This window comes from Haliotis asinina, chromosome 6 (genome assembly GCF_037392515.1).
Source record: "Haliotis asinina isolate JCU_RB_2024 chromosome 6, JCU_Hal_asi_v2, whole genome shotgun sequence".
Classification (NCBI taxonomy): Eukaryota; Metazoa; Mollusca; class Gastropoda; order Lepetellida; family Haliotidae; genus Haliotis; species Haliotis asinina.
Genome location: NC_090285.1, coordinates 41,319,044 through 41,343,352, shown reverse-complemented (window position 1 = coordinate 41,343,352; position 24,309 = coordinate 41,319,044). Strand labels below are relative to the sequence as shown.

Sequence of the window (24,309 nt, the reverse complement as noted above, 5' to 3'; positions counted from 1 at the left end):
TGTTCAGCATTTTCCTTGTTCAAGGTTGTATTCCAGGAGGTCCAGCTACAGGTTCATCATTTCACAGATTTTGTGGTATAATCTAGCATGGCCTTGCTTTGAAGATTTAAAGATCACTTATACTCAAGGGGGTGCAAATGCATAAATCACTTATTGACATCGATATAAATGAAACCCCATCATTAAAGCTGCTCATTTCGATCTTTAGTTACCTTAAATCAACCTTTTTGACAACAGTGCACAATTCTCAGACGCAAACGATAAGTTCTTTTTTTTTAAAAATGGTGTTCCGTTTATGACTAACCAGAAGTCTTTCATATGCAGTGGTAAAAAGAGTACCAAAAAAGTTAGTTTAGTCGTTCTTTAAGAAAAAGCATCGCAGGACTCTTGTTGAAGAAATTGTTTGATCACTTGTAACATGTGTTCATATGTTTCTTCTGGTGAACAATTGAGTTGCCTTTGCCGAAGGTCAGGATACACTCAAACTTTGTCATTTTTTACTTGTGATTCAGAAAGACGTAATCAGAATCATACCATCAACATTTAAGATTTCTTGTGAATTTATAAATGGTTTTGTCACATTTCTTATCAAGATGATAGCTGATAACATGACCACATATTTCTTAACCTGCCGTATACATACAGATATTGAGGCAACTTGTTTGATTGGTATTTCTGTATTCCAAGGTGTTGTTGGATGCGAGTGATGACAGTAAAATTATTCCTGGAGAGCTTCACAGGCAACAAGAAGTACCAGACAGAAACAGCACTCAAGCCTCTGTGGACGGTGAATAAAATATTGACATAGACATACCTTTATCTGTATTAGTTACATTTTTGTGCAAGATGTCAGCTACTGTTTAATAAACTTTGTATAAGAGATCACCACTAATCCACCCATACCGTGTCAACTGGCTTCTATTCTCCCTTTTTGTGTATTGTAATCACACCCAATCAATATGTACATCAACCTACTCTCTTCAACCATGTCAGTATACATCAACTTATCTATTGTATAAACTCATGCAACATATTGTTTTAATCACTATTACTTAGTCCATCTACCTACTCTGCTGAAATCACTCACCAGCAATCCAATGTACATCAGCCTCGTCAGTTGTCTAAACACACTCTTAGCTAAGTATATATTCTCCATGTTACAATTCTATGTATCACTTGCTTGATAACGGTGTTAGTACCTACACCAAAATGTTGCACCCATTGCAGTAAAGATGTTGACTATCCATAGAACTTGGTTTACCTTCATCTACACAACTTCTAAAAATGCCTTTCAGTGAAGCTACTGTGCATGAGTTGTGGATGTTATCAATATGAGAGGACATGGTAACCCTTTTTGCAGACACCTGGTGTCATCCATTGATATTTTATCACTGTTTTAGCTTTAGTCACATTGTAATCTGTTTGTTACTCGCTGGCATCAGTATGTTATGTTTGACAGAACTCTTTGAGTGAACTTTTGTTAACTTTCATGTTTACCTCATAAGGACATCTGTACATGATCCATTCAACTGCAAAACTAAAGAAACTGACTGTGCAAACACTACAGACATGGTGGATTACATAAAAAAAACAAAGCACTGTTAAAGATCGAAGTGAATAATTGTTTTAAAATTGTAGCAAATTATACTATTTCTTTCACATTTTAGTATATTATTCATGACTGTGTGCAATGGGTTTTATTATCAGTTTTGCATCTTTGTTCACATATTCTACAATTACAGCATCTCACATGACAATGTATATGTGATTTTCTTTCCAGATGTTGAAAAGAGAAGATGTCTTAACCAATATTTCATTACTGGAAAAAGTTGAGAAATTTCTAAAAAGCGTGAACAGGGCATTTGAGAAAGAAATTGCTGGGTGAGTTTGAGCAGTCTTCAAAAGGGAATACACTATTTCTTTGAGGTATTCTAGGATTCCAGAATACAATGCATAATATTAGTTCTTGTGGATAGATTTGTAGCATTTAACATGAGATTATTAAAACATGGCCTCACTCACGTTTGTTGACTCACTCTAGATATGATGTTTATAGTATACATCTATCGACAGCTTTTGAGACATTTCAAGGTGTAGAAGCAAATAGGTGGTGATTAATGCTGCTAAACTCTGCAGTCAGCAGTATAGGATCCAGCTGTGTAATATGGTCCTTTGAATTTGAGGAGTCAGCTCTGGCCCAGGAGGACCAGTGTCTGATAAGCTGATCAGAGACTATTTCTGAAGCTACCTCACTGTTTGAGAAACACAGTTGTTTGTCTTTCACAAGCCTTTTCTACAGTTTAAAAGCATTAAATGATACAATTTTTGATATTCCCCAAATTCAGGTATACGGGGGTCTCCCTTTAGTCAAACTGGGGTTATTTGTTTCTGTCAGAATTATATATACTTAGAGATAAAGCATTAGTCTAATAGTGTGGTACAATAAAAGGCAATCAGGCTTGTCACATCTCGTAGCTACTATGTCAGAAGATAAACATACCAGAGTGAGCTACATGAAACAGAACATGAACAGTCCACATACTCTGAGTACTATGAAGTGCACTGAATCAAGTGACAAACTATTATGTGACTGATCTAAATTGCCGAGTTACATCTGTTTCATCACTGTTTACTATTTTTCAGGAAAATGGGTAAATGCAGCCACTGTGACACTCAGTTTGGTGAGGCTTTGGCAGCACATTTACCTTGTGGAGACAAGATCTGTTTGACATGTTTTGCTGATATCCAAGTGACAGATTCCTGGGAATGCCCCAAATGTAATGCTGCAATACCTTCATCATACAAACCATGCAACAGCTCAGATGAACACAAGTAGGTTTTTACTGTATTTGCATATCAAGCAATGTAATGGTCGTCAGTACCTAACTCATTTTTATTTTTGGTTAGATTTTGAGAGTTCCAGTATGTGTTGAGAATTATATTTTGAGAGACTTCCATATGAAACATTTGCACATGCAGACACACATGCAGGTTTGTGCCCCACCCCACTCCCCACCTATAAACAGTTTGATATTGACACACCACACAAATGCCTAGACTGACGACTGAGCAGAGGGATATGACCATTGGAAAGTTGGATGAAGATAGGTCTGCAACCGTTGCAGCTAGACAATTGGACTGTCATCTTAACACAACTACATGGCTTACTCAATATCATCATCTGGGGGTTGCTGCCGATCGTCCCTGTACTGGATGACCACGAGTGACAACTTAAGCACAAGAATGGTTCACCCGGGACACCCACCTAAGGAACCGAAGCTGGCCTATGTTCATGGGCCAAAGGGAGCAGTCACCAGCCATGCGAAAGGTGTTGTCAGACAGCGGACACATGGAGGGGCCAATTTTGAACCATCAACAACTCCAGCAACGTTTGTAGCCCTCACACAGTATGGTTGTCGATAGATTTAGATTGTCTGGTTCAGAACAACATTAATGTTTTTCCATGGCCTTCTTATTTCCTAGCTATGACTCCCATTGAACATTCTGAGATGAAATTGGATAATGGATTGCTGCAGGTAGACAGTCACTCGTTCACAGTTTGAACAGAGATTGGTGTTTGAATGGAACTTCATGCCTCAGGCATTCTTTCAGACTCAAGTGAATGATGTTTTTGTGGAGTCATCCCAAAGCTTGCTGATGGGGTTAACCTCTTCAATCATGTGGACAGGGCGTCCGACTTTAGATCACAATGTCCGTCATTTGAATCCCAGCATGGGACTCGGAAATTTTGTGGCCACTACATTGGCGCACAACGTGGGGCTGAGCATGTTTGTACCAAATTTGAACAAACTAAGCCCGAGTACCCAACAAAGCGGCCATAGTTCCATATCCTTTTGTCAAGCTCAAGGTGGCTATCTGACACTTTTCGCATTTAGGGGTATCTGCATTTGATGGACTGTGATCAATTTGAACTTATTGCAATTCAACTGTTAATTTTGTATGTCTATTTCCATGTAGTTTTCTACATAGGTACTTACATGTTCTTCATGTGAAACTTAGCAATACATGAAGGTGGAATGAGAGGGTTATGTGTACACATTTTGTTTTTCAAGCAGCCTACTGTATTAATGCACCACATCTTAAACTGAGACAGATATTTCCTGTACAGGGAGGTTTTTCAAGAGTATCATGACTACCAGAAGTGCTGCAACACTTTCCTCATGGCTGTGGTGTCCAAGCTGTGTCTGAGTGGGAAAGATGCCCCTGAGAGAGCTGTGGTGCAGAAAATCTTTGGCTACATCACTTACAAGGCAAGACATGGCCAGACAGAGGGACGACTGCATACCAAACAGATGTCTGTATTCAATGACACGGTTGATTCTACACCGGTTGTTAGATCCTTTCTTCTTCAACTTCTCATACGTAGAAGGTAAGGCATGTTTTTGTTATCCTTAGCAACATTCACTGACTTTATTGCCAAGTGTCCCTACCATTGGTCCTTCATATCTGATTCTGTAATAAATTAGTAAGATTTACCCATATACCTTGCCGACGCGTGAGGTATATCACATTGTGAACAAGTACAAGCCAATATAATTGTTCAGAATGTAACACATGTCAGTTACATTTTTGTCATTCTATTTGAATGGAAGGAACTGTAATTATGTAGTCCACTAGCTGTCAGGATGTCCATGAAACAATCTGCTAATGATGCTGATTTTCAAAAAAAAAGTTACAAATATTCCTTTAAGATGGGCATATGCACAGGTTACATCTTGGTGCATACTCAAGGCCAGACAACTAATACTATACCCAAGTGTAAATAATTTTGTGTCTCTTTTCTCTGCTAGACTCTAGCTGATGGATAAATCATAAAAAGTTAGATTGGAGCAGTCTTGCTATCTAACCTCACAAGAATCAGAAACTTATTGTCAAATAATGGAATAGGAGAACTAGTTTTACTTTTTGTCATCTGTATTTCAAGTCAGCTCATTACTGAATTTCCTAGAACCAGTGGCCTTTGAGACCTTATCAATTTTGTCATCCATTCAAAACTGAAATTTAGAGGGAAAAAAATTAGAAAATCAGAGGAACAAGTATATAATTTTTTCTTTTTTGTCATGGAGTTTTTGGAATGCAAGATTAAATACTGAAATTTGAAAAAAGTGATGTAAATACCAATAACGTTACTGTTGTTACTAGTTTTATTTCTTATTTTCAGTGAAGAAACTGTGCAAGACTCCCTCCAGGATTTCTTCTTGCAAGCCAAAGCCCTGTGTGAGCAAGGAAGAGAGGAGACATCCCAGGATACAATAGACAGAATTGTTCAGTTCAGTCACCTTGTCATACACTGCTTTGAGGTGGGTTGTTTAACACTTAACATGAATCCCTAACTGTGTGCATTGTACACTTATGTAAGATTCCATTCTACTTTATGCTCAAAATGTATATCACCATGTGTATCACCTCATATTTTTCATATATTTCTTTGGACAGTGTGGAATGAAAACACTTAACTATTTCAAGCAAGTAGGATCCTCTGTTCTCGAGTCCAGATCCCAGTTTTTCTGTGATCAATGTTCGGCATGTGGATGAATAGGCATCACTTTTGACTTGCCTCTCACATTAAGCTGACTGATATCATTATCAAAAGTGTTGTGTCCAAACTGACTTTTTCTTCTTCCAGTCTTGATTGAGTTCATAAAGCGGCTGATACTTTAAAGATGTAAGTTTTATGTAACGTTTGAATTTTCAGGACCTGTACCATGAAAAAGCAGCCAGTGTTTGTAGTCCAGATGAAGAAATGAAGATGGCAAGACTCCATCTTGCTGAAGCCAGACAGTACATCATGGCGAAAGAACTTGACATGGTCAAGATGTTTACTATAGCCAGGTGTCGCTATGGCCTGTCAGTTGCAGCCAAGTTCTTACATGCAGTGATAGTTCAGAAGAGTCTTTCTCAGTCTGGGCCATTCAACCAACTGATCCAGGAAGTCACAGATCTGCTAGACTTAATTGGGATGGACTGGCCAAAGTAAGGTCAAGATAATAGATTGTCCCAGATTGTTGGCTCAAGACCGCTGTGTAGTAATTCTAGCTATGAAAATAAGAGTATGCATTGTCCCTTCCTGCTATAATCCAATCTGGAATAGCTAATTGCCAAACATGTTTTAAATCATGCTGATTTTGGAGAAATGAATCATGACACGTTTGGATGAGAGCTTTTTCAAAGTGGTTTGAAATAATGCTGATGTTTTTATATGCTTATGAACAATGTTGGTTTAATGAGAGCTGGTGAGACCAGTCAGCTTACTGTGTCTAAGATCTAAGAGGGGTATGCATATTTGACTGTGGCATCGTGTCTGAAGCAGTAAAACTTTCATTAACTGCAAACCAGCTTTTACCCCACTATACGGAATAATGTTTCTATAATACTCAATATTAGTCAGTCTTAGCTATTTAAAACCTACTGAAATGAGATTATATTTTTTAAATGTTGTGTCACGGTTGAATAATGTTTTATCTTTGCTTTTTGTAGAAAATTTCTTGTGAAGCAGATTTGTAGAGAATTTGGCACTGACAGCTATCAGACAATCTGCACAGCAGCAGGATGGCTTGCACTTGACACAACAAATGAGGTAATCCCTTGTGGCATATAGTGGATTCTTTCAAGTCATACAACAATATTTATTATGTTAATCAGTAACACTGTAAGTTCAAGTAAACATATGTAACAATGTGTTGCCTGCTGTTTGTCACAAGTCTGTTTACCTTACAAACTGAAAAATGAATGTAAAACACTAGAACTGATTCATGAAGTAATGTTTTCTTGCTTTCAAAATGACAGTTATATGCAGGGAGTGTCATATGAGTGACTGATGCCATCCTTTTGTCCAACATGAAAAATGCATATGATACATTATGTATGCTGATATAGCAATAATTTATAATCATCATCACTTGCTACTGTTTTCCTTGAGCATTATTCACTAATTCATTAAGATAACTACACATGTTACTGTGCTTAGTTTAAAAATATTTTAACATAAGTTATATGTCTTAAGTGTTACAACCTGTCTGATGATGACTTTACTGGCATTGCTACAGGTTATTGAGTGTCCAGACAGATATCTGGTGTGCCCATCCAACTATCAAAAAATCAGAGAAGCTGTGGTCAAAACTCTCCTTGGACAAAACAAAAAGCCACTGGAATTGTTGGTAAAGGTACGAAGAAATTGTGCCATGAGATGTAGGTTTTCATATGATGTACTTGCTCTTATATGGAGGATTCTCAGAGCATGCAGTGACTTTGCCACTTTTGCATGTGATCACAGGCATTTCTATTTGACACAGGTGAAAGTCAATCAGTGAAAGAGAGACCTTCTGGAGGGTAAAATTATAAAGAATCTATGTACTTGGAGTGTCACAGATTTGTTTGAATGATTTCATTCCAAAGCTAATATTTTCAGTGGCAAGTCCAGTTGAATGGACAAAATAATGATGTTTGTTATGCTTTACTGTGCATATAACTCCTTCATCAGGATCCATAATTCTGTTCCACACCTGTATTTTATCATAGTTAGAGTTAAATTGTATGTAAATATTCTCCCCTAATGTTTAGAAATTCATAATTATTGATGCATTTGGATGGTATTGTCTCCACCACTTTAGAGAGTAACACAACATCAGATAATCATAATATACTTTCTTTTGCTACATGCATTCACAAAATTATCAAATGTTGTTTTTGCTATGTCCGCATAATTAACAAAGTTTTGTTTTTGCAGGATAATGAAATGTTATTCCTCTTGGCACTGCACAGAGAAATTGCCATGAAAAACATCAGCCCAAGCAGTGAAGCTCACATACTGGTACACAATAGCTTTATCACTAACCCTGTCTACATATATTTATCAGAAATGTTTACCCTTTTAACCAGAAGCTGATGTTGACCTGTGTGTTTTCTTTTTGCCTGCACTTTAATTGGCTATAAGCGGATTAGGATTATCAGTCCTGAACCTGAACAATTAAAGTCTGTTCAAGAAAGTGAGTTCACTAACCATTCGCCACCAAGTTCACTGACTCAGCACACTGAACACAGTTCATAATGATCAGTCAACTCAGTCATTAAAACTAATCGAATATGACTTGAGAAATGGGTTCCATAAAACAGGAAATTAATTTACAAGTCAGTCGACAATGGCAGAGACACATGTTCACTTTGTTTACAATTACGCAGTGGTTACAAGGTTATTTAGGTTATTTAGGTCTTAACTGGTATCTTGCTACTTGCTTATGGAAATGCCATTCCTCATTTGGAGGGATTGTGAATGTTATTATTATGTCATATGTGACAAATTATACAGTTGTATGAATATATCTATACTGGAAATAAAGTTCGCTCTACCCCAGTGTGTTTTGTAGTAAAGTACAGTTTTGCCCTGAACTATTATAATTAAAGCAGGAGGATGATAGTACATGTCCTTTGATGTTATAATAGTTCAGAGCAAAAATTGGGGTTGAGAGAACTTTACATCTTTTTATCCTCCGGGGATATAGTTGACGCCTCGTCTGTCTGTCTGTCCGTTCGTATGCCGTCCGTAATCATTTTGTTTCAGGAGCATAACTCAGAAAAGTTCAATATTTTTAGACCAAACTTGATATAATAATCTCAGCCTATGGTTGTGCCTTTTGCTATTTACAGATTTTTGGCATTTTTATTTTTTTGTTTTTTCGTGGAACATTTTGGTGTTAGTCTAATGGACAGATGGGCGTCATTTCTGGAGCATAACTCAAAAACCGTTCAATATTTTTCTGCAAAACTAGCAGATATAGCAGTCAGAACCTAAAGTGGTGCCTTTTGGTATTTACAGGTTTTTGTGATTATTTATTTTCTTGGTTTCCATGGAAATGTTTCGGACTTAGTCTCAAAAATGAGATGTGTGTTTCATTTCCACAGCAGAACTAAAAACTTCTGTCAGTGTCTGTCAGTAAAACTTGGCAGATATGTGTGGCAGACCCCAAAAGTGTGCCTTTTGGTATCTACAAGTTTTTGTGATTTCTTATTTTCTTGGTTTCCATGGAAACGTTTTGGACTTACTCTCAAAATGAAGGGATGGGCTTCGTTCCCGGTGCAAACCACTTCATATCTTTCAACAGATTTTGGCACAGACAGATCTTGAAATGGTGACTTTGCTGATTACAGATATATGGCATTTATATTTTTCATGAATTCCATGGAAACAATTCAAACTTAGTCTAACAAAACAATAAGAAACTGTCAGATGAATTTTCATTTCAAACATGTAGGGGCAAGGGGGATATGTCATCTTCTGATGACTCTTGTCTAAGATGCCAAATTTAATACTTTCTAAGGCTAATTTCGATTTGTGAAAGGCCAAAACCATACGACAGTGTCGGTGAACTAAATTAAGAATCCTCACACAGGGTTATTTGACGCACTTTCCTTGACGTGTCTGCCATCCTATGGTACTAGTGGCTATTGGCATTAAGGATTTTTTAAAAGTATTATTTCTTAATTACTGTGGCAACAGTACATCTCTTCCCTTTTCATAATTTATAAATCATTTACTGATTCTTCCTGATGCTTGGTATACACATAGGCTTGCACCAAAATGGATTTTTCCTATTTATGATATTTTTAATTTTGTTCAAAACTGTATTCACTGCAACAAGTTGGTTCAGGTATCTTAATTTCTGTTCATTTCTTGTGGCATATCATAGCTGGAATTTCTGGTTACCTGGTTGCCATTATGTTATGGAATAAACATATTGTGCATTTATAGTATTAATGTATAAGTATACATGTAACACCACCATTGAATGGAAGTTTCTGCTCTTTAATAAGTGACATCTATGGAAGGTATTAAAAGCATTTGATGAACGGAGCTAACCTTGTAGTCAAGAACCATAATGTCAGTTGTGTGAATTTGTCTCCTTGTTTTGTTTTCAACAGCAGAAGTCTTCACACAAGATAACTACTTATGTACAGAAAGCCAAAGGAACTATGAGAGCAAAAGTAAGTTGTCCACAATCACACATATCCTAGGCATTATTTACAAGATAAACATCATGTGTTGGCCATTTTCTGGGTGTTATTGAGTATTTGAAGCCTGGGAATACATTTGGAACCAACAGCGCCACTGTCTGCACGCCTTTACATCAAGTACAGCTACAGCGGTGAAGTGTCATCAGCTGGGCATTTCATCTGGTTCCCATGGTAGCATCTGGAGCTGCTCATTTGTGACATCATTCTGACTTAACGTCACAATATGATTTGAATGACGTCACCACTGTGGATGACGCAACAAAACATTTGTTTGCGATTTTTCTATGTGTCAATACGCAGCGAATAGTCTTGCAATTTCTGGGAATCAAATCCCATTTGATCATGTTTTTCAACCAGTCAGATAACAGAATACAGTGACTTTGTGGTTTACAATCCTTCATATGTTTTGTCATCATATTGCGTTATCAGTTTTATTTCATGTAGAGATCTTGAAGCACTTAAAATCTGAAAATGCATTAAAAGACAATTCCAGTTTAACACTCTTTTGGATGAGCATGATCATCACACTTGTAAATATATAATGTAATTGTAATCCGGTCTGACTGAGACAAGTAGCAATGTACAATGTACCAGTTATTTTCAGCTGTTCATTTAGCTTCATTTGTACTTCTGTGTGTGGCTTTTTCTGTTGTAAATCAGTCCTATTCTGTTTAAATACGTCCGTCACTTTGTGAGTCAAACAAAAAAGTGTCAGCCATATACATTTACACACACTAAGAAACAGCAAGATAAATAAAGGATCTGCTTATTATTTTCTTTAAATTTCAAACACAAAACAGAGGTCTGTGGTGATACATGGTTATATGAATAAGCATTATCTACGTGATATGGACCTTGGGATTTCAGACGGGTCCCCAGTGACCTATACTTTTGGTAAAAGTCAACTATAATGTCCCAGATATTTGTCTTTGAGACTGAATTTGTGGAATTCTAGGAACTTGCACTCAAGCTGCTGAAGAATGAATTTGGTAGGCCTGGCTCCCCACTGAACGTCACAGAAGGACAGGGAGTCAGAGACCAGAGTCTGATATGCCTGCTGCTACACACATATCTCGTCCTGACACAGTTCAACAAGAAGCCAGGTTTCCTGAAACCACTGTCTGATCTCATAGTACAGCCAGCAACCGTGGTGGTAAGACAGCAACAAAGACATAATCAAAAGTAACATTTATGGTATTTAGTATTTTTAGTAGCAGCTGATGAATAAGGAAGGAAAGATCTGAATGGATATACACTTCGTCATAGGTTGTACAGTGATTTCTTTCAAATTTTACATTTCCTAGTCATTTGCTTGTCTGTATCACATCACACATCACGACAAGCAGAGGCAGAAACATTAGTGTAAATGTTATTGCTTGTGTGTTAGATTGAAAGGTAGCAGAATAGAACATTCATGTGTCTCAGAGTTTCAGTGGACATGATAATTAAAGTAAGGGGCAAGGAATAGGCCATAAATGTTGTGTAAACAGCAAAGAAGATATTGATATCCATAACATTTTGTCTTATATTAGAATACTGACTTCTAAATGCCCCTCAAGAACCTCAATGATCCAGACAGACATGCATAATCAGATGTCAACAGGTGCAACAGGTGCAGTTTGTTATAACTACATTGTTTTTTTTATTTTCAAGGACAAGTTTTTGCCTACAATGCCTCAGGATGATACGATTTTGTACCATGAGATACTATTGAGATCAGTGAAGGATGAAGACGACACTGTGAAAACGTTCAGTGAGTTCTTTCGCCTGGTGACAGTTATCAATTTCATCTCAGTCATGTACCTTCAGCAAGTCTTTGACCTCCAGTGGGATTTTCTGCTTCGACCATCTCCTGTGATTGTGATATGTTTTTCAGACATAGTGACCTGGTTCCTTAATTGATCACAAGATCAATCACTGGCTTGTCTGGTCCAAAGTCAGTTATTTATGAGAGAGCTGTGTATCATGGCTAATGTGGCAAGACAAATTCTGTATTGTATTTCAAGGACATACAATGTATTATAAAAGCATTAGCCAGCAAAGTGTTAGAAAATATATGTTATGAAAATAAATGAGTAGCAATGCAATATGTATTACGGTACCTGCCTGAAACGAAACAAAATGTCTTCAGATAATGCAAACTTATTTAATAATTGAAACTTTGAGTTGAATTCTGGATGATGTTGACAACTATTACAATGTCATCATAGTGTCATACGGCAAAATGGTTCATTTATTCACTTTCTTTGGTACAGACTTTGCTGACAAATTCCAAGAGTTTGTGTGAAAATGTAAACATCACATTGGCAGTATTTGACATATGACATTTGACATATGACAAATTCCAAGAGTTTGTGTGGAAATGTAAACATCACATTGGCAGTATTTCACCCATATTGTGAAAAGGCAAATTCTGTATTTTTACTAAACTGTTATGTTCAATTACTATCCACCAGGATTCAGGTGGGTCAAAGAATTTGTATTAATTACACATTGTATTTCAATGTATTATGTTACAACACCTCCTTTCAAAATGACATTTAAAAAAATCCAAAAGTACCATTTTGTAAATGCTAGATTAGTTTTGGCAGATGTTGAATTCTTTTTTCTGAGCTAAAGGAACAGTCTCTTGATATGAAACATGTAGTTGGTTATGATAATATCACTGTGACGTAAATCTGATTTAACAGTAAGATTTGATGGTGTGATATCTGACATTCAGCTATAAATGTCAACAAATCAAATCACTTGTAGTTTTTTTATCGACTTTAATCTGTCCTTATTTGGAATAATAGTTAATAGCAAAAATCACCACTGTATGAAAAGAATATTGACAACTGTTATCTTATTTCAATAGAGTTATCTTTGAAAACATCCATTATTCACATTGAAAAATATTCTTTTGAATTTTGTTTTGTAAAATTGCAGTTTTAGATTTCGCATATCATAAGGGAATTCAGTGAACCCCAAACACAAACAATAATGCAACTGGGATCTAATGATAATCAAAGAAGCTAGTTTTAGATGGAACCAGTCTGAAGGGTTGCTTTGTAAGTACAGCCAGGAACCAGTCTGTAGGTAGGGTTGTTTTGTAGGTACAGCCAGGAACTAGTGTGTAACACAGATTGCATTGTTAGTACAGCCAGGAACCAGTCTGTAAGAAAGGTTGCATTTTTAGGACAGCCAAGAACTAGCATGCAGGAAGGGTTGCATTGTTAGTACAGCCAGGAAAAAGTGTGTAAGAAGGGTAGCATTGTAAGTACAGCCAGGAACGAGGGTGTATGAAGGGTTGCATTGTTAGTATAGCCAGGAACCAATGTGTAAGAAGAGTTGCCTTGTTAGTATAGCCAGGAACCAATGTGTAAGAAGAGTTGCCTTGTTAGTATAGCCAGGAACCAATGTGTAAGAAGAGTCGCCTTGTTAGTATAGCCATGAACCAGTGTGTAAGAAGGGTTGCATTTTATGTACCCCGGGAACCATGCTAAGTCTTCAGTCAGATTCACACAGAAAAAATAAATATTGTTTTTCAAAACTTATAGGAAATGTGCCTACAAACAGCTAGGAGGAACTGTGATGTTTTGAATTAGACATTTTGACAAATGTTATGTAATGAAAGTACTTTGTACTTTTCTTAATCATACTATGAATAGTATCAATCAATGTTTACAAAAAAAGATGTGTTTTTTCTATATCATTACATGTAAATGAACATATATCTTGTGTCAAAATATTACTTCAACTCCTGTAAATTATTCAGAACTCTGTTATATGAGGGGATATCAAAATGTAATGAGCCTCACCAGGTCAGTGATATAAATACAGCTGTTTTTGTGTTTTATTTTCCTGCATATTATCTGTCAACCTCAAAGAAATTGGTTTGCTATGTACCATCCTCACAATACCTGTTTTGTTTGACTTTTATCTTGGACATCGAGAATATAGTTAGGTTCAGTACTTTTTGATATTCCCTCATAGCAGGGTAATTTTCATTCTTAAAGTCGATGCTTTTGATTTCTGAAAGGAAGCCATTACCTCATTTTCTAATGTTTCAGGCTGCCCAAATGGACATGCATATGTCATAACAGAGGTAAGGTGTATTCATGTAAACTGTCAGGGAAGCTAAGGACAATATTGATACTGATGGACATGTTTCTCCAAATGAAGGATATCACTGAATGTGTTAATGTTTCACTTAAAGGGACACTAATGCGGAGCAATTTCCGTGGACTGGTGTAAACTTTTGTTATTGTTTTTCATCCGTGAGTACCCGGATGATATCCCAGAATTCGTGACTGGTTCGTGACCTCTGCTGCACAGTCCTTGTGCACAAATGATAGTTTAATTATAGACAGATCAGCTAAGGTGAAGTCATTTTTACTTCATTACAAATGTATTGTGAAAACAAATGAAACACTTTGAAGGTTAATCATCTGCCAGTGGTAAAAATAGTAAAAAACTATTAGGAAGGAAAAATAGCGAAGCCAATGTACGTCTCTATATTTTGTCTCATAACCCTAATTAGTTTATTGTATATGATTTTGAATATTACTAAAAGAACACACGGTCTGCTTATACTTATAGTACATTTCTAACATGACAGCAACATTTAAACATTCTATCAGGGATGCCCTACCTCTATATAGGCTCCCTGATTGTATAGATTGCCAATGTGGATCCTATTTCACACACATACGCAATCTTGTGTGTGTTTTCTGTCACATAGATTCTGCTGAATGCTACAACAAATAAATTAAAACAAAATGCAAATAATGAATGTAATTATAATTTTAATTTTATAGCAACAATGTCAGGCTACTACCTTGTTCAGGAATGTATCCATCAATATCCACGTAAAAGAAATCGTATTCCATTCATCTGCAGCTGGTAAATAATCCTGCTTTGTGTCGTGTGTCTTACAACGGTCTAATTTGCAAAAAAGTAACACATTGTTTCACGTCTTTCACATTGGTGAAAAACTGATAAACCTCTCATTGGTCACCCAAGATAGCACACCTGGCAACTAATTGTATGATGTCGCCATTCTAAGTAATTTAGTTAACCAATAATGAGCAATCAATCAATCAACGCAAAGGTGGTTAATTCTTTGAAGGGAGGATGTTGTTTTTACACTCGCACTTTACGACAGGGTGTAGTCAGTATGAATTAGTACATCTACACACACTGCCTTTTGACAAATCCGCTGGAAGATAAAAGTAATTAATTAATCAGTGTGTTATCGGTTAATCCTTTGATCGATGTTTGTTTTTGTAACTCAGCTGATAAATCCTCTTGCATCACATACATGCACATATTACATAACATACAATACATTTGCCATTACAGACCTTAATTTATAATGTTGAGTATTCACACCAGACAGGAGAAATGCCAAATGGGAACCTTTGTTGAGTAACCGAAGTGATGGTACTACTAATTATACCTGTTATAAATTCATTAACTGACCATCCAAAGAATGATGACAAATAACACGTGTAGGTTTACACCATCAAACGCGAGTTACAGCAAGGAATATGTAATCTCTGTGTCGCATGCAGACTAAAAACACTTATGGGCCGAAACTGTTTTGAGGATACCAACGAAACTTCATCCAAGCATCCAAAAAAATACACTGCTGGGATATTTAGTTACGATCAGACAAGGAATACCATGGATATTTTTAAATAATGGCATATGATGGGCATCGGGCCTCCTGACTGTTTAGGCGAATATAATTCTGCTAATATGGACAGGAGCCCAGTCCCTTTGTCCGTCACGGTCAAGGGAGCGGGCGCTGACCAATTTGCAGTTTGGTTTCATAATTAGACCGTTGGTGAGAAACATTATTCTCTCCGCATCAGTGCCCCTTTAAGGATTGTGAATTTAGGAAGCATGTTACTCAAAACTGACATTCTATCACCACTTAAAGTTTGATTTGTCAAGTTCTGAGCTTTAATTGCAAAAATCATGTGACCAAAAACTTAAGTTAAAGTCTCTGACTGAAAGTGATATGTCAAAAATCACAAAACAAATTTGTTGGGGAAAAAAAACAAAACAGTTTTCCATTGCGTTAAGTGAAGTGATACCAGTAAGTATCCGTCTCAAGTGGCCAGTAGGAGGTGGTACTGCAACTTTACGTCGATTGAGTACTAAATAAACCAGAAGAACACTAATTGCTTTGATGATTGTGAAAGTATTAATATATATTTAGTCTCTGCACAGAAACTTACATGCATAAAAATATGATCACAAGTATAAAAAATGAACATGATAAAGTGTTCTTTACTATTGTCAGTGTGGGCGCCCATACACAGAAGGACGTTGTAATGAGTGTGGGGAGAGGATTGGAGGCAGGGGGCATGCTGCATTTGAGGGAAACACACCTCATGATGGGTAAGCCGAAACTGGAGTGCATGAAATTTTACACATTTATTGTCCATTTGTTTGATTGTCCCCTGCTTTGCACAAAACGCATGTAGAGGTATACTGTATAAGGCTCTATCCATCAGCATGTATGCACAAATTAGAATATCTTAAGAACTGTTGATTAGATTCTTGTCATATTTGGTAAAAAGGTTTATAACAGTATAAGAAAAATCCCAGTCAGGTTTGGTATTTCAAGGTCACAAGGGACGTTTGACCCTTGTCATCAAGATATCTCAAGAACCGTTTGTTAGATTTTCTCCATATTTAATACCAAGTACTATCTAGGGAAGGTGCAGGGCCAAGTAGATTTTGGTGACCTTCACATGATTTTCAAGGTCATTATGACACTTAACTCATTAAGGCCTAGAGACGCGTATGTGCGGGAAATAAAAAGCACCTCGTATTCAGTGAGAGCTGCACATGGTCGTCAGCAGAAAGCACCTATCATTCAGCGAGAGACTCACATATGCATTTTATATTTTAAATTCGTACTGAACCTATTATTTCAGTCAATTTAGCAGTAATGATCAAAGATTAGCTTTTCTTACGAGAGAGGTTTCTTTCTGTGTTAATCAGAATAAGTATTGAAGCGTTTTGATAACAATTGCTAGCAATGTCAGGGGTTATACAGGCAAATGAACACATGTCTGCGAAAAAGGGGATTATGAGATGTTGTTACAGGAGGTAAGTGTTTGTTACTTGACATTGGGAGTGAATACTAAAATACTATTTTTGCACATTGATTGACTTAACGGTGACAAAGTTACAAAACCTTCTTCTAAATTAAATCATTCATCCGTTCATTGTAATAGTTTATATAATGAATCGTAGACATAAATAGCAATATTGTATTATACCCATGTTCGTATAGGTTTGAAATAAATCAAGTTAATAATTTAGACTCAATTGCAACTATTGATTTTTCATATAATTCTAAAGTTGATAATAATACATAATCGAAAATGAAGTGATAACTCTTGCATTGACTCATAATATATATATATATATGTCAGTTTAAGTAAACTTATCCTCAGTACTGTTCTTACACTCCACCACTGAGTCAAACAAAACCTTACGGCAGGTCGCGTCAGGTAACCTTTGAGATTGACCAATCAGAACAAAGCTTACCAAATCGTGAAAGTGCACATTCGCACATCCCTTATGATTTTTTTTATCTTGAAATGTTTGTACCCGAACGATTCTGAATGCTATTTAGCGTACGATCGCTTCCGGGTGATGCATATGTACTGCCATGACAACGGTCAGTAAACAGTCGCTGAAAATAGTGTTTTTGACAATATTCAAGGATGTTATTATCTTGCGGAAATATTAGCTAATGGTAACCATGTCAACAGAAACCCCAAAGCGTATGTACTGCAGGTCAAATAACTGTGTTATATGCCAATTTTTGTTTGTGGAGAGATCTGTGTCGGTGACCTGAATATTTTGAAAGTCCCTCCGATCCCTGACTAGTAGCTGTTGTCTGATTGGTTAAATCTATATAACCGTCTCACATTTGATTGGACTGTCATTGGTTGCTCAAAGGTTACATGACGCAAGCTTCTACTAGGTATTGTTAGACTCAGTGGTGGAGTGTAACGAAATACACTGAGACGAAGTTTACTTAGACTTATATATATATATATATATTACACATAAATCATACAAAGGTAACTGGAGCATTTTGTTCAAGCTGTTGAAAGTTTCATGTTGACTTTTCAATGCAATTTACATAAGCATTGTGTAAGAAACCTTGATCTCTGTTATTATCTTATCCAGAGTAATGATCACATGTATCAGATCCAGCGTCAATAAAAGGAGGGTAATATATCAGTTACGGAATTGATGCATATAATCATTCAATCAGAAAACACTAATGAGATATTTGAACATTTCTTCCAACCTCAAAATAACAGCCTCTGGCAGAATGCATGTCCAGATAAAGTTTTGTCCTGTGACAAGTGTAAAATGAACTAATGCGCTGTTATATCATTGGACAACCTGTTTTATGGAGTCACGCCAATTATCAATCTTCTAAGTGTCATTTGCATTCAAAACAAATATAGGCATGCCCGTCTTCATAAATATTTGGGGGAATTCAACTGCAAGTGTATACGTTATAATAAATCAGTATCATGTAACTTTTTTTAATTCTATAATAAATGTACGTGAATTATAATATTCATTCGTAACAATGTGCAGATTATATTGAAATGTTCAGCAAGCCTTTATGTTTGATGTACAAGTAGTGTGCGCAAAATGTATATGCAAATAAATGCTATCTCAAGTAAATGTTTGGATTGGGTTATCAGGGATAATAATAATTGGATTGTAGCGCTTTGAGTGCTTTAAGGAAAAATAAACTCTCCAAAGTGCTTGTTAGTCCTGTGTGTACATTTCAGGCATCCTTACGATTATGTATGTTCGCGATACACAAACTTGTTCATGATAGCTAAAACTGATAAAGCTGAAATCCAGCACATTGATTGGTCAACGATATAGCCAATAATCAATCTGTATCCAAGCTATCTAGTGACCAAACATGTTCTTCAGAAATTTAGCCCATGCCCCATCACCTGTCATTTCCTCTGTGACAGGTATCTCATGATACGATTGGTCATAGATAACAGATCAAAATCAGCCACTATATTGAACAGTTGAGATACAAAACGTTCAATTCGGGAACTTTGATGACGCCCCATCCCATGACCCTTTGTCTTATGTATGTTCAAGGAATAGTATTGTAAAATATGTATACATGTATGTTCGTATGATAACATATATTTTCTGCGTTAAATCTAGATGAACCAAAATGACAAACTGTGAATCTGCTCCATGTAAGTCATGCATTAGCTTATTAGTACTTACCTTACAATATTCAGTATATACTAGCAATGTATCAGCGAAAACGCTTCTTTCATAGAAGATTATTAGGCATGTGCGTAAATTCTTCTTTAGAGCCATTGACATAGATGTTTTGAACAATTTAACCTCACACAATGATATGAGAGGGACAATTTGTTTAAGTATCTCTTACATACAAAGAATACAAACATGTGTTAAGAAAATACACATGCACCACGATTATTAGGCATGAGCGTAAATTCTTCTTTACTGCCATTGACATAGATGTTTTGAACAATTTAACCTCACACAATGATATGAGAGGGACAATTTGTTTAAGTATCTCTTACATACAAAGAATACAAACATGTGTTAAGAAAATACACATGCACCACGATTATTAGGCATGAGCGTAAATTCTTCTTTACTGCCATTGACATAGATGTTTTGAACAATTTAACCTCACACAATGATATGAGAGGGACAATTTGTTTAAGTATCTCTTACATACAAAGAATACAAACATGTGTTAAGAAAATACACATGCACCACGATTATTAGGCATGAGCGTAAATTCTTCTTTACTGCCATTGACATAGATGTTTTGAACAATTTAACCTCACACAATGATATGAGAGGGACAATTTGTTTAAGTATCTATCATGAAATGATAATTCATACCAAAAATACTTTATTAATTGTAACCAGTACAAGCAATATATTAGCATTCAAATATGAGGAAAATATGAATATAGAATATTAGTTTCATCATGTATCAGTAAAAGCTTAGACAAGACTCCTCTCAAAAGTAGTAAAGCTTATCTCACAGACATTCCATTGAAAAAGGTATAAGTAATGACCACACAATTTCACAGTTAGAATCCTAGCCTGAGGTAATCAGAACACTGTAAGACAAACCATTCACTAAAACAAGGGTTATGTCTAGACGGGTTAATAAACTGCTTTGAAGAGGTAAACATGCCATCACCTACAGTAAAATAACATTATGCAAACACCAGTTAAGGGTCGTTAAAGATCTAGCCCAGAGTAAGCAATCAAGCATCCAGTAAATGTGCCAACAAGATTAATGCCACTTAGAATAGGATTAAAAGATTAAGTACTCCCCCTGTCTGGTCACTGAAGTTGTAATGGTAAGACACACCCCATTTTGTTTATTCTTTATTTCATTGGCTATTGTAGGTTACACCCATTTTTTGTATCAGTCAGCAAATCAGAATCTTTGTATTGTTTAAATTGTAGTTAAATAGTCTCCAACTTCATTTGTCCATCAGTAGGCCATAGACTCCCAACACAGGTCAGCTCTAGCCCTCAGCCCAGAGGGTTGTACCGACTCTCTGTGGCCACCCTTGTTACTCCATCTCTTGTAAATAAAATTGTAATTAGCTTCTTGTGACTTCGGACTCTTTGCTGAGTTAATTCCCCCCAAGCAAACCAGCACGCCAGTTAGATAAGGGATTTCACTGGTACCCTCACTTGGACCCGAGATCCATATCATAACATATCTCTTACATACAAAGAATACAAACATGTGTTAAGAAAATACACATGCACCACGATTATTAGGCATGAGCGTAAATTCTTCTTTACTGCCATTGACATAGATGTTTTGAACAATTTAACCTCACAATCAGGAGGTAAACAATCAGGACTTGCTCGTATGACAGTTTCTTGTAATCTCCAAAACCAGCCAGGGATGTTAGGCGTGATTAGCCCTAATTAGTCTCGTCACAGCCGGCCAGGCAATCAGCACGGGGTTCCAGGTGTTGAGCGGTGAAGTGGCTCTCGGGCTTAATGAGTTAAATCACTGCAACAACCTGCAGCAAAATATATTACTATAGCGTTAACATGATGCTTACCACCAATCAGGCAGGACCACACTCGTCCTGGTCATGTTCTTGGAAGAGCAGCAGACAGAACCAATGCCTATGCAGGTGAACGCAGACTGGGAGGAACTGCTTGTGCTGTACTACGTTTCTTCACTCATGCTGCATTACTTCTGGGAGCAGAGAACGACCCACAGGTATGTTGCTGCTGGTTTACCATGTAAATCAAACATTTCAATATATTTCAAGCTTTTTATTGTTCTAAACATGTTATTACCTGTTGCACATATTTCATTTGTAAGTTTCACTGTCAGAGTAAAATATGTCAGATATATAATATGTTACAGAAAGAATTAGAAAATGTGTGTTGAACCTGGGACAGTTGGCAACTGACAGATGCATTTACCTTGATCCATTGCAGGCCACAGCAGCTCTAGTCTATCCCCCAATACAGCAGGATGTCAGTCAGTTTTTCTTGGAGCACCTCCAGAAGGACCTTCAGATCATCCACATGGCCACAGGGAAGAGTGTAGATGATGTCTTCCTCCTCCTACACTTCATCTGCCATCAGATTTCACAGTCAGGTGCATAACAAACTTTCAACTCCAATGCCATATTGATATCCATTCTTTAAAATGAAAGTAATAATTAGGGATGAATGAATAAACAGAAATCTGTTACAAAAAAGCAGTACTCAGTTTAAAAGTTTAAAATGTTTTTTGATTAGAAGTAGCCTTGGACTTGTTCCTGGATAAGAACTTCAGTTTCTAATCAACAGTTCAATTTATGTTCCCCCGTGGCAGGTAATGCGGGGGGATATAGTCGATGCCACGTATGTCTGTCTGTCTTCCCGTAATCATTTTGTTTCCGGAGCCTAACTCAGAAACTGTTCAATATTTTTAGACTAAACTTGATAGATATAGTAATGTCAGCCTATAGCTGTGCCTTTTGCTATTTACAGATTTTTGGCATTTATGTTGTTTTTGTTTTTCCATGGAACATTTTGGTGTTAGTCTTATAGTGGGGTGGGCTTCGTTTCCGGAGCACAACTCAAAAACCATTAAATATTTTTCTGCAAAACTCAGTAGATGTATCAGTCAGAAGCTGAAGTGGTGCCTTTTGCTATGTACAGGTTTTTGTGATTTCTTATTTTCTCAGTTTCCATTGAAACGTTTCAGACTCTCAAAATGGAGGGATGGTCTTTGTTTCTGGAGCTGAACTAAAAAACTGTTCAATATTTTTCTTCAAAACTTGGTAGATATATCAATCTGAACCTATAGGGTCGCCTTTTGGTATTTACAGGTTTTTCTGATATATTATTCTCAGTTTCCATGAAACGTTTTTGACTTACTCTCAAAAGAGAGAGGTGTGTTTCGTTTCTGGAGCACAACTCAAAAACTTCTAAATATCTGTCAGTGTTGCTTGGTAGATATGTGTGGCAGACCCTTAAGTGGTGCCTTTCGCTCTTTACAGGTTATTGTGATTTATCATTTTCTTTGTTTCCATGGGACTCGTTTTGGACTTATTCTCAAAATGGAGGGATGGGCTTTGTTTCCGGAGAACTGTTTAATATCTTACAGCAAAACTTGGCAGATATTTGAGGCAGACCCCAAAGTGGTGCCTTATTGTATTTACAGTGTTTTGGCTTTTTTATTTTTCCTGGTCATAACCTATAGTGGTGCCTTTTGGTATGTACAGGTTTTTGTGATTTATTATTTTCTCCATTTCTATGGAAATGTTTCGGACTTTGTCTCAAAATGGAGGGATGGGCTTTGTTTCCAGAGCAGAACTCAAACAAGGTTCAATAGTTTTCTGCAAAACTTGTTACATACATGAGTCAGAACCTAAAGTGGCGCCTTTTGGTATTTACAGGTTTTTGTGATGTATTATTCTCAATTTCCATGGAAACGTTTTTGACTTACTCTCAAAAGTGAGAGATGTGTTTCGTTTCAAGAGCAGAACTCAAAAACTTCTTAATATCTGTCAGTAAAACTTGGTAGATATGTGTGGCAGACCCTTAAGTGGTGCCTTTTGGTTTTTAAAGGTTTTTGTAATGTATTTTTTTCTTAGTTTCCATGGAAACGTTTCGGACAGTCTCAAAATGGAGGGATGGGCCTTATTTCATATCTTTCAACAGATCTTGTATGAGACAGATCTTGAAATTGTGACTTTGCTGATTACAGATATATGCCATTTATAATTTTCCATGGAAACAATTCAAACTTAGTCTAAGAAAACAATGAGTAACTGTGAGATGATTTGACCTTTCAAACATGTGGGGGCAGGGGGATATGTCATCTTCTGATAACTCTTGTTTTTCTAGACAAGCCCCTGAGAAATTATGCAAGAATTCTGACTGACAAGTCCAAAAGAGAGGATTGGGAAGAGGAGTTTTCAAAGACATTTATCAGTCCACCACTGCAGGTAAACAATCTGTCATGGCACATAGACATAAGTCAGTGTGATTGGTCAGGTATTTAGACAAAATAAGGCAGAATTGTCTTTGTGGCACTGAGTGCTTTGGAACCGAACATGTGCAAAATTAGGTTCAAAGTCAGTAAATGTTTAGTGGAAGCTAAAGATCATTTGACTTTGTGTTTGTTAATGTTTACAACCAGTTTTGGAGTTAGTAAACAGCCAAATTTTTGCGACCGCTTAATTTTCACGAACTCCGCGTCAGACTTCATGACGCGAGAATAAAAACACGCGATAATATATATATATCATACACTCTCTTCAGGTAAGTCAACAACACAAAAACAATACAGGTGTCATTGCTCAATCACGTCACCGCTGGGCTAATCTGGATTAACACGGTTCAGTCACGTTCTGTTTTCATTGCTCTAACACCTAATTAAAAAGGATTAATTCTGAAACCAATTACATAAATTTGTTGTTAGATCACTTCGCAAATCTGTTTATTTTATAACAGCTCAATGGTCACGCACCTGCGTGTCATGTAAAAACATTCAGAGATGCCCCTGTAACAAGATCACCTCGTGAAAATAAGAAGGCACGAAAAGGTTTAGTGACCATTGCTCGCGAAAATTTAAAGGCGTGGAAATAAGACAGTTTACTGTATATCTTTTCATTAATTAATGAAAAAAATTCCCAAACACAGTTAGCAAAGGTTTCTTTTTTAAAACACACTTTGTGGTGTCATGTATAT

The 24,309-nt window shown here is 36.6% G+C and overlaps 1 pseudogene; it reads left to right on the top strand.

The window, feature by feature from the left end:
• LOC137287882 (E3 ubiquitin-protein ligase rnf213-alpha-like) overlaps positions 1-24,309 on the top strand; it is a 140,658-nt pseudogene that overhangs the window by 104,996 nt on the left and 11,353 nt on the right.